General features: G+C 41.1%; 1 pseudogene across 1 annotated transcript; it reads right to left on the reverse strand.

Moving 5' to 3' along the window:
* On the reverse strand, positions 876-3,579 carry LOC102174232 (annotated as a pseudogene). Its single transcript, XR_001296631.2, has one exon. The product of XR_001296631.2 is annotated as a ras GTPase-activating protein-binding protein 1 pseudogene (transcript).

Here is a 12,820-nt window from a genome sequence, read left to right on the forward strand (position 1 = left end):
AGCTAAGGCTTTTAATAGAATCTAAATAGCTATATAATGTGTCTCTGGAAGGGATAATAAATTAATGGTGTAAGTAGAAACCAGATTTATATATTCATTAATGTCTTAATTTATAAAAGCCAATTTGTGATGTAAAGCAAAAAAAAAGTCCAATTCATTTCTTAATTTGTTTTCATGATCTCATTTACTTTAGTACTATTTGTTAATATTTGTAAAATTAATTTATTTCCTTTCACGCCACACTTTCCCTGATTTTCTAGAAGGGGCAGCAGGGACTTTCTCAGTCCTAAAAGAGTGGGCCGGTGATGACTGAAATGCAGACTAATGACTCAGTGCCCGCAAGTCCTGCAATTTCCCCACAAAGCTCTGACAAAATGACCTGGAGAACAGCAGACCCTGCTCTTCTCAGCGCAGGCTGACAATTTGTGCTAAATAGAATCAAATTTGGGGATCTAGACAAATGCCCAGTGGGACTAGTTTTGATTCACCTGGTCTCTCTGAGTAGAAGATAACCCCCAAGAGAGAATTCAATCTTCAAAAAACAGAAAGGGAAAGAAAATTTTCTGATCTCTTGGGATTTGTATGGGTGCACCCCCTATCTCTACTACTCCTTCTTCTTTTGGAAAATATCTTATGTTTTCTCTTAAGTTTGTCCACTGGTTTTTCTAGTTTTGTGTCTGATCTTAACTGAAAACCAGTGTCATTCTTTTTTTTTTTTTTCCAGAAACATTTTAATAAAAATTGGCCATTTCCAAGAAATACCCACTGCATGCCCACCAGTAAAAGGGAACCATAACAAAACAGAAAATTTACCATATGGCTACGATTAAAAGAAAAAAAAAAAACCTAGCACTCACTCAAGCACACCATCAAAGTCCAACATTAATGTCACATTCTTTCTTATGGGCTATGATTCTGAATAGACACTGAAATAAAACTTAATACAAATGCTGAACTATTCAGGTCAAAGGACTCTACAGAAGCATCTGTACTCAAAGGCATTCCAGATCGAAACTCAATTTCAGAATAAGGCATAACAAATGAACACAAGACATACAGGGTAAAAAAGGGAGTCATAATTCCCAACATACTCTGAACCTGATAGAACAAATCTAGGGGTCTTTTTTTTTTATTATTTTCTTTAAACAATTGCCAAGACTGGAATCAAAGATAAATAGAAGGCACAACAGTTTTGCTCTGGTTTTGTGTTACTTAGATTTGGAAATTTTTTTTGTTCTTTTTTTCTTTTTTTACAAATACAAATTAAACATGAAAAAAACTCTACTTCAAAAAAAAACTAACAGTTCAAGAAAAGCTTATCAGTTGCATTCTAGACATTTAAATCTATCTCACGATTTAAATTCCAATGTCAAAAACAGTAGATTTTAGAATTGTTTTGTGATCACGTTTTAAAAGAAAACTCGAACACCTTTTATTCAGTTTTTAACCACATCAATGAGAATCAAAATTGTCAATTTTTCCAATGGCAATTTCTCCACACCAGAAGATAGTCATGACTCTCAAAGAGGAAAACAATTTGGGTTTCTCCGGTCTTCAAAATGTTTACCAAATCCTGTCATTCTCACAGGCTTTTGAAACACATAGAAAGTAAGTAAGAAATAGTCCAATGAATGAAACATACCAAATGTCAGTAAGAAGCAAGACACATTCCTTTGGGGGAAACTGTTAAAAAAAAAAAATCCAGTCTGTATATGCAAATAAAGCAAAGAAATTCAGTCTTTTTTTTCTTCTTTAAAAATCCATTTTTCCTAAAATATCATTCCACAAAATTGGAAGTGAAGGACTAAAAGGTGGGGAGCAGGGGAGAGAAGGAGCGCACACCATTAACACAAAAAGTAAAACTGCACAAACTTAAGCAGTTTGTGACAGAGTGGGATCACATTCCAAGATACCAAGGTTGGCTGAAGAAATTCATCATTCTGTGGGAGCTAGTCTGTACTCCTGCCTGAAGACTGGTGAAGAGTATTTCACTGCCTTGGAGCAATGCTCCTGCCCACTCCAAATCCTGGTTTCTGCACCATGCCTCCACGAGGTGGGCCTCTCATGCCACCGCCCAGCCCACCTCGAGGGCCTCCAGGTCCCCGCAGGCGGTTATCCCGGCGGTCCCCTTCACGGGCGGCTCGAGTCTTCTTTTCTTCCACATTCAGACGGACCTCTCCTCTGAACATGATGGGCCTGTTGCTAAGCACCTTCTGAACAGGCTCAGAATCATCAAACACAACAAACCCAAAATTGGGTAATTTCCCACCACTGTTAATACGCAGTTCTACCACATTCCCATAATTTTGAAAAAAGTCTTTAAGCTCTGACTTGTCCACCTCATGAGGCAGGTTGCCAATGAAGAGCTGGTGACTGTCAGGATGTCTCACAATTCTTCGGGGTTCCACATCGCCTTGCTCACCAGCCTCACGGACTGGTCTGGGTCCCCTCTGGGGAGGAACATTTATTCGCTGTTCTCGCACCCTCTGATCCCTCTGAGGCCTCTGAAATGGAATCTGAGATTCAGGCTTAGACTCCGGGCGAGGCTGTGAAGCTGGTACTTTAACAACATGTGGGGGTATCCCAGTAACTGGAACAGCTCCACTGGGTGGAAGGTTCTTACTGGTCACAGATGCCCAAGAAAAGGTTCTCAAGTCCTCCTGCACTGTCTGGGCTGTGTCTGCTGGTGCTGGAGAAGAACTCTTCTGAACATCCTCAGGAGCAGTTTCTTCCAATACTGGCTCAGACTTTTCCTCCTGGATTTCAGATACAGGTTCCTGCTTTGGTTCTGGTTCCGGTTCAGGCTCTGGTTCAGCAACAGCTTCTTCTAAATGTTCTTCTAAGTCATTGCTGACAGTTTGATCATAAAAAGTTCCAGAATCATCAGGTACCACCTCAGGTGTCTGTTGTCTTTCTTCAGGCTCCTCTACTTCTTCTTCAGATTCCTCCTGAGGTTCAGTGATGAAGCCACCAAAGACTTCATCTTGGTATCTGAAGATATCGTTGTGAACATAGAACTTATTTGCAACAGAGCCCTCAGGAGCAAGGACAAAGGTCTGCATGAATCTCCTTAAAGCCTGGTTGTTATTAGAGAGCAAGCCCATCACCTGGACCACCACACCGTCATTCAGAGTAGCATGAGCATCAACGTGGCGGATCTTAGTGTGGCAATTGGTGAAGTTTTGTGACATCACTTTCCTATGGATTTCTTTCTGTCCATAGACAGCATCTGCTGGCTTTCCATTTGAATCCAATCCCCCATGGACATAAGAAGAGTTCTTTCCATAAAATCTGTGTAGCATGTCTGGGGCCTGGTTCAACAGTGTGTAATACTGTCTCACAAATTCCCGCCCGACCAGCAGGGGACTAGGCTTCTCCATAACCATTGCTTTGGTCAATTCAACCTCATCGGGGCGTTTCAGGAGTAAAGAAGAAACACACAAGTTGCTCCTCACAGTGCCTGGCACATAGTGAGGGCTTAGAAAAATGTTAGTTATTATCATCATTCAATACCCATGAACTCGCTGCCCCTTTACTCCCTGTAAAAAAAATCGAAAACCTAGGAGCAGCATTTCAGCTTCCAGTGTCGAAAAATTCTCACCGCACTTTCGTGCCTCACCTCCCCTCTCCCGCACCACCACCACCATCAAAGAAAAGCCTCCTCTGGTCTAGGAGGAGCCCCCACCAAAGGAGGAAGGCCTCGCTAGCGCGCGGGGAAAGCGAGCGGGAAAAGCTGACGATCCGGCCGCGCGGGGCCCCAGGCCCCCAAGATCACCCTGGGGCCCGGGCGGCGGCCGCGGCTCGCTCTCGCCCCGCGTGGCCGTTGGGCGCGGCACGCGCCCAGTGTCATTCTTATTATTTGAAAGTTAGAATATGAGGGAAACTAATCACCGAGGATCAATAAGTAAAGATAAAGATAATATTAACATAAAGGGAAAATGAAGCCTCTTTCTGAAAAATATCACAAAGCACCACGGTATCAAAGATATCCATTTGTTGTTGTTCAGTCCACAAAGTCGTGTACGACTATTTGCAGCCTCATGAACTGCAGCATACCAGGCTCCTCTGTCCTCCACTATCTCCCAGAGTTTGCTCAAATCCATGTTCAGTTAGTTGGTGATGTGACTTAGCACCCACTCGTGAATGCTATCTGACCATCTCATCCTCTTCCACCCCTTTCTCCTTTTGCCTTCAATCTTTCCCAGAATCAAGATCTTTTCTAATGAGTCGGCTCTTCACATCAGGTGGTCAAAGTATTAGAGCTTCAGCAACAGTCCTTCCAATGAATATTCAGGGTTGATTTCCTTTACGATTTGAATTCCTTGCTGTCCAAGGGACTCTCAAGAGTCTTCTTCAACACCACAGTTTAAAAGCATTACTCAGCCTTCTTTGCAGTTTGACTCTCACATCCATACGTGACTACCAGGAAAACCATAGCTTTGACTATATGGATCTTTGTTGGCAAAGTATCTCTCTCCTTTCTAATACACTGTCTAGGTTTGTCATAACTTTCCTTCCAAGGAGAAGCGTTTTTTAAATTTCATGTCTTCAGTCACCATCCACAGTGAATTTTGGAGCCCAAGAAAATAAAATCTCACTTCTTCCACTTTTCCCCTATTTGACATGAAGTGATGGGACCAGATGCCATGCTCTTAGTTTTTGGAATGCTGAGTTTCAAGCCAACTTTTTCACTCTCCCCTTTCACCCTCATCAAGAGACTCTTTTAGTTCCTCTTCACTTTTTCCCATTACAGTGGTATCATGTGCATATCTGAGGCTGTTAATATTTCTCCAGGCAATCTTGATTCTGGCTTGTGATTCACCCAGCCCAGCATTTCACATCATGTTCTCTGCAGAGAAGTTAAATAAGCAGAGTGATAATATACAGTCTTGTCATACTCTTTTCCCAATTTTGAACTGGTCAGTTGTTTCATGTCCATTTCTAACTGCTATTTCTTGATCCACATACAGGTTTCTCGGGAGATAGGTAAGGTGGTCTGGTATTCCCATCTCTTTAAGAATTTTCCAGTTTGTTGGGTGTGATCTACATAGTCAAAGGCTTTAGTGTATTCAGTGAAGCAGAAGTAAATGTTCTTCTGGAACTCCCTTGTTCTCTCCATGATCCAACGAATGTTGGAAATTTGATCTTCAGTATCTTTACCTCTTTGAAACCCAGCCTGTACATCTGGAAGTTTTCAGTTTACTTACTGCTAAAGCCTAGCTTGCAGGATTTTGAGCATTACCTTGCCGGCATGTAAAATGAGTGCAATTGTTCAGTAGTCTGAACATTCTTTGGCATTTCCCTTCTTTGGTATTGGAGTGAAATCTGACCTTTTCCAGTCCTGTGGCCACTGCTGAGTTTTCTCAGTTTGCTGACATGCTGAATGCAGTGCATTGACAGCATCATCATTTAGGATTTTAAATAGCTCAGCTGGAATTCCATCACCTGCGCTAGCTTTGTTCATAGTAATGCTTCCTAAGGCCCACTTGACTTCACACTCCAGGATGTCCCACTCTAGGAGAGTGACCACACCATCATGGTTAACCAGATCATTAAGCCAAGTGAAACAGCACAATCAGATTAAACCAGCCACCAACTGTGTTGAGAATTATGATCAGTGAAAATTCCAAACAGACTGAAAAAAATTACATTCAGTAACTCCAAAAGATGACTTTACTCAAAAAGTCTCAATGAACAAGAGACTGGCCCTCTCCTAATTAGTTGCTGTTTTGAGTCTCCCTCTTATTGTAATTTTAGCTTCTTTTTGGACATACCTATACACTTAATGTGGAGAAGACAATGGCACCCCACTCCAGTACTTTTGCCTGGCAAAACCCATGGACGGAGGAGCCTGGTAGGCTGCAGTCCATGGGATCGCCAGGAGTCAGACACAACTGAGCGACTTCACTTTGACTTTTCACTTTCATGCACTGGGGAAGGAAATGGCAACCCACTCCAGTGTTCTTGCCTGGAGAATCCCAGGGACAGGGGAGTCTAGTGGGCTGCTGTTTATGGGGTCGCACAAAGTCGGACACGACTAAAGTAACTTAGCAGTAGCAGCAGCATACACTTAATGACCCTCTATATTTCATTCCCGTGTTTCTTTCTTCTCAAATGTCACTTATAGCCTAATAATTCCCACTGCCAAGTCCCAGTCAACTTTTACATATGACTTTCAGACCTATGTCTCTTACAACTTACAGAATGTCTCTACCTAAATCTGAACAACTTCTTCAAGAGCTGGTCTGAATCAGTTGCTCAGACAATCATCCTTAACTCTCCACTCCCAAAAGCCAAAATTCAGCAATATCCATTGCTTCTGCTTCATATCTAGCTCTTTCTCTCAGTACTCTTCCATCTTGGACAAAACTTTCCTTAGAACTTCTCAGCAGCCTAGTGTGTTTCAACTTCAGTGATCTCCCTCCTGCTGCTGCCGCTGTTAAGTCGCTTCAGTCGTGTCCGACTCTGTGCGACCCCATAGACAGCATCCCACCAGGCTCCCCCATCCCTGGGATTCTCCAGGCGAGAACACTGGAGTAGGTTGCCATTTCCTCTCCAATGCTTGAAAGTGAAAAGCAAAAGTGAAGTCTCTCAGTTGTGCCTGACTCTTAGCGACCCCATGGACTGCAGCCTACCAGGCTCCTCCATCCATGGGATTTTCCAGGCAAGAGTACTGGCATGGGGTGCCATTGCCTTCTCCACAGTGATCTCCCTAACCCTGGTTAATCCCTCAATCATCCAATCCTCAGATTTTTCCATCAGAGCCATACATCTGATATTCTTATCCTATTTAAAGGTTTGCAATGACCTCTCCTTGTCTATAAGAGAAATTAATATCCTCATAATATTTATTACATGTAAGTTGTTGCACCCACTGTGAAAAAGAGTATGTGGATTCCTCAGAAAACTAAAAATTTTTTGTCTGGCATATATCCAGACAAAAATGACAGTTCAAAGAGGTAACAGGCACCCCTATGTTCATAGCAGCACTATTCACAATAACCAAGACATGGAAACAACCTAAATGTCCACTGACAAATGATTTAAAGAAGATATGGTCAATCAGTTCAGTTAACTCAGTCATGCCCAACTCTTTGCAACCCCATGGACTGCAGCAAGCCAGGCTTCCCTGTCCATCACCAACTCTCAGAGTATACTCAAACGCATGTCCATTGAGTTGATGATACCATCCAACCATCTCATCGTCTGTCGTCCCCTTCTTCTCCTGCCTTTAACCTTTCCCAGCATCAGGGTCTTTTCCAATGAGTCTGTTCTTTGGATTAAGTGGCCAAAGTATTGGAGTTTCAGCTTCGATATCAGTTCTTCCAATGAATATTCAGGACTGATTTCCTTTAGGATAAGACTCTCAAGAGTCTTCTCTAACACCACAATTCAAAAGCATCAATTCTTCTGCACTCAAATTTCTTTATGGTCCAACTCTCACATCCATACATTACTACTGGAAAAACTATAGCTTTGACTAGATGGACCTTTGTTTGCAAAGTAATATCTCTGCCTTTTAATATGCTGTCTAGGTTGGTCATAACTTTTCTTCCAAGGAGCAAGCATCTTCTAATTTCATGGCTGTAGTCACCACCAGCAGTGATTTTGGAGCCCCCCCAAAAATAAAGTCTCTCACTGTTTCCATTGTTTCCCCATCTATTTGCCATGAAGCGATGGGACCAGATGCCATGATCTTAGTTTTCTGAATGTTGAGTTTTAAGCCAACTTTTTCACTCTCTTCTTTCACTTTCATCAAGAGGCTCTTTAGTTCTTCGTTTTCTGCCATAAGGGTGGTATCATCTGCATATCTGAGGTTATTGATATTTCTTCCAGCAATCTTGATTCCAGCTTGTGCTTCATCCAGCCTGGCATTTCCCATGATGTATTCTACCTATAAGTTGCATAAGCAGGGTGACAATATACAGCCTTGACGTACTCCTTTCCTGATTTGGAACCAATCTGTTGTTCCATGTCCAGTTCTAATTGTCGTGTCTTGATCTGCATACAGATTTCTCAGGAGACAGGTCAGGTGGTCTGGTAGTCCCATCTCTTAAGAATTTTCCACAGTTTGTTGTGATCCACACAGTCAAAGGCTTTGGCATAGTCAATAAAGCAGAAGTAGATGGTTTTCTGGAATTTTCTTGCTCTTTCTATGATCCAATGGATGTTGGCAATTTGATTTCTGGTTCCTCTGCCTTTACTAAATCCATTTGAACATCTGGAAGTTCACAGTTAATGTACTGTTTAAGCCTAGCTTGGATAATTTTGAGCATTACTTTGCTAACATGTGAGATGAGTGCAATGGTGCAGTAGTTTGAACACTCTTTGACATTGCCATTCTTTGGGATTGGAATATTCAGAATATTTGGCATTGCCTTTCTTTTTTAAAATTAATTTATTTAACTTAATTGGAGGTTAATTACTTTACAACATTGTGGTGGTTTTTGTCAAACATTGACATGGATCAGCCACGGGTTTACATGTGTCCCCCATCCCAAACCCCCTTACCACCTCCCTCCCCATCCCATCCCTCTGGATTGTCCCAGTGCACCATGGCATTGCCTTTCTTTGGGACTGGAATATTCATAATAGCCAAGACATGAAAACAACCTAAATGCCTATTGACAGATGATTTAAGGAACATATGGCAGGTACACACAAATGAATACTACTCAGTCATAAAAAGAACAAAATGATTCTAAGAGCAGCAACATGGACGAAACTAGAGATTATCATACTAAGTGAAGTAAGTCAGAAAAAGACACAAATGAAACTACTTACCAAACATAAACCGAATCATGGACACAGAGAACAGGTGGGTGGTTGCCAAGAGGGAGGATGCATGGGAAAGGGATGGAGGGGAGGTTGGGGTTAGCGGATATAAGCCATTATATGCAGAATGGATAAATAAGGTCCCACCGTACAGCACACAGCTATATTCAATGTCCTACCATAAACCATAATGGAAAAGAATATATTCACAAGAGAATGAATACAGATGCATAACTGAGTCACTTCACAGTACAGTGAGTAATTAACATGCCATAAATCAACTATACTTCAATTAAAAATCTTTAAAATATTTTTAAAATATAATAATATTCATTCCATCTATCTATCCATTTACCTCTACATTCATTTACTTGAGAAATACTTCCTGAGAATAGCACTGAAACATGTATATTACCGTATGTGAAACAGATCACCAGTCCAAGTTCGATGCATGAAACAGGGCACTCAAAGCCGCTGCACTGGGACAACCCTGAGGGATGGGATGGGGAGGGATGTGGGAAGGGGGTTCAGGATGCACATCCGTACACATGTACACCCATGGCTGATTCTCGTCAATGTATGGCAAAAACCACTACAATATTGTAAAGTAATTAGCCTCCAATTAAAATAAATATTTTTTTTAAAAGAAACCATATAAACGTTAAAAAAGAAAGAAAGAAATACTTACTGGACTCCTATTAAGAAACAGGCACTGTTGGTATTATGCTATGTGGAGTAAAACACAGGTCCATGCCTTCTCTGAACCCTGACCTCCACCTTCCAGCCTCATCCCTGTCTTTTCTCCCTACCCTACTCAAACCCTACATACTGAATTCACACCAAATATTTCAGATTTCTAAATATGTTCTGCATTTTGACCTTCACATATTTCACAAACTAGGCTATTTCAAATTGTGACTTCCTAATAACATTTAAAGACCAAAGGCAAGTGCCACCTTTCCTAAGAATGTTCCTGGCTGTCCCAGACAGGAACATCTACAACCTAACCAACAGTTATAGGCTAGATTATTGACTATCATTTCCTGGTTTTTTTTTTTTGGTCCCAGCATATTACACAATGCAGACATATGTGTGTTGGGCAAGAAAACCAATTTTCCAGTAACAAATGTAAAGTAAACATAAAGAGTAAAGTCGTTTGGTCAAGTGAATTGTCTAATTCTATTGGTGGAAGAAAAACAAGTTAATTTCAGATAAATGTCCATCTGAGGAAGGAAGGAATGTTGCCTTTTGACCATTTTAACTATTATTTTGAACTGTTAAATGATGAATACATGACCTAGATGAAAAACCTGATATAGATGAATGCATTCACTGGTTTCAGAACTAGAAGACAGTGTTTTACTCACATGTGCAATCTCACATGTGTGTTCTGGGAAAACAACATGCTTCCACAAAATTTACTCCCAGAAATTAAGGATTTTGTGAACACATCTCTAAGCACATTTTAAAATGTAAGTATGCCAAATGACCTCTTTGGACCACATCAGCAGTAACTGTCTTATTCTCAACCTGCCACTTCTTGAAAGAACATTCCTTTTTACCAATGGCTCCTATTCACATAGTTCAGAATAAATATCTCTATGGTTCCCCGTGTAATTCAGGAAACTGACAAGGTACAGTATCTTCTCCTACCCAGTTTCTCCTTTGCTCCCTACCCCCAACCCTCAGTCCCTTTCCAAGGCACCAATGTAAAAGCTGACTGATAACATTCTCACCAGTAGCTGGTCTATTATGATCTGAAACTGGGCTTCTTCTCACTGCTGCATGGAAATCCCATGAGCTCCTATTGCTACATCGTTCAAATACCAGCAGCCAGGGATTCTGAAAGAGGAGTGGAGGAGCAGGAAGAAGCTCTCATGGGGCATTCATTTCATGCAGATCCATGAAGCCAAAGTCTTCCTGGCTGCTTTTCACACATTCTTTGTTAAAAAGATGTGGCATAAGGCTTAGTGGAGGTACAAGTCCTCAAGCTGTTGGACTGTATAGAAAAGGGGAAGATATTTTGTCAGCTTTTGCGATTTCCTTTTAAAATATGACCAGACATTCTTATACATTTACACACTTCCCTTTAATCAGCAACATGCAAATTGCATATTCATCTGGCTAGACATAGGGCAAGCACTGTTTATGGAGATAGCATTACACATTATAGGCACAATTCTGATGAAAGGAAATCTTTGTTTAAAAAAAAAAGTACTGGAGGTAAAAAGAAGCAAGTTCTGTAAAATCAAATACAGTTTGGGACCAGGACTTCCAAGGTATGGATCTCGTTTCTGGCCACCTAGTACAAAGCCAACCAAATTTCTCATAATCATTTTAATAATATTAATACAAATTCCACCATAACTTACCATACATTGATTTAATTCCTAAACGTTTGTGTCTGCTGTATTGGTGCAGTTCCCCTAACAAAAACCTTTGAGTTGATTATGAGTCATATTTCCATGCTAGCTTATTTTTAACAACTAATTCTGATGTAGTCAGGACTATTTTTGTGGATGACTATGCTGAGTGTCATTCCAGAATCATTTTGTCAGACTCATCAGTATACCATGCATGCTTAATGCTGAAATAAAATAATTAAATGTATTTATTTATATACATTTTATATTTCTTATATAATTAAAGAAACTGTATTATCATCATATGTTTTTCTTGAATCAGTGTTTATCTCTTTAACATCCATTGAAACATTCAATTTATACCAAGTGGTAATACTTTATAAGTAATGGTGAATCTGTCTCAACATTTTCACCCCCGTACCTACTTGTGAGTGATGAGGAAGGGTCACAGGATGATTGAACTTCAGTTTGGTCTCAGCACCATAAGATGATTCTCTGTTCTTCTGTTTTTGTAACACATGAAAATTTTGCAAAACTATGGCTGTAACAAAGTCAGTCTCTTTTATTCCACTTTTAAGGCACACACCATCTTTAACTGAGTATGTTAATTTTCCGAGAGAGGCTAAAAAAACCAAAAAAGTAGTTTGTGTCTGCTTGTTCATTGCTATATCTCCAATGTCTAGAACAAGAATGGCACAAAGAATTACATAGGCGCATCAATAAATATTTGAAAAATAACTTGAAAAGAAACAATCAGAACAGAAGAGCAGAATCACAGCCATTCCTTCTTCAGCAATGCAAGCTGCTCCCCTCCTCACACTCATCTTGAAAAGGAAAGGGAAACAGCAGGAGAAAATGGACAAAAGCCACACTGTCGATGGCAGTGACTTAGACTGAGGAAGTTTGATTAAATATCTGTGGTGGGAGGATGTCAACACGTCTCCTGCCTAGTCCTACCCTCTGTCTCACCTCACCCCCATCTCATTTCACTCAGAGCCAGGGAAACATAGATATTGGGGTCCTTGAACAAAACCATCATCGTCTTGATTTTCATTCCAAGAGCTTATCCCTGGTAAAAATCCCTTTTCTATAAGGAAAGATTTGCAAGGATACGCTATGATAGAGAACCAGTTTTGTACTGTTATTTCTCCCACCTCCAACCCCCAACTCTCACATCAAGATGGGAAAGGACATGATCCTCATTGGAGGGCAGAGGGAACAGAGTGGAAAAGAGACAAATAAACTGCAGATAAGGTAGGACGGCCCCGAATTCATTAGGTGGAGCCCAAGAAAATGAATGAGGTCCTGAGCAGCACGAGCAGAAATCAGGGTGTTAAATAGGGGCAGGTTGAGGAGATGCCATACAAAATCCCCCCAACTCTCCCCCTCCACTCCCATAAATCTCCAGAAGCCCTGAGTACACAAAATCATCTCCCCTAGTTCCCCATACCCCTCAAAGTCTTTTATATAAGCGTTGAGATTTGGTCCATGAAAAGAAAGGGAGCCTGGGGTTCAGGACAGTGAAGCCACCAAGTACATGGCTGAAGACCAGAGGCCATGCGGAACTGTGCCGATCTCAGCTGACGGCACCATGGACAGACCCTTCTCCCTGATGCCATGTGGGCCCCAGGAAGTGGAAGCCACTCTACAGGTAACATGAAGAAAGGACAAATTTAATTAAC

The sequence above is a fragment of the Capra hircus genome, chromosome 16, assembly GCF_001704415.2.
Source record: "Capra hircus breed San Clemente chromosome 16, ASM170441v1, whole genome shotgun sequence".
Taxonomy (NCBI): domain Eukaryota; kingdom Metazoa; phylum Chordata; class Mammalia; order Artiodactyla; family Bovidae; genus Capra; species Capra hircus.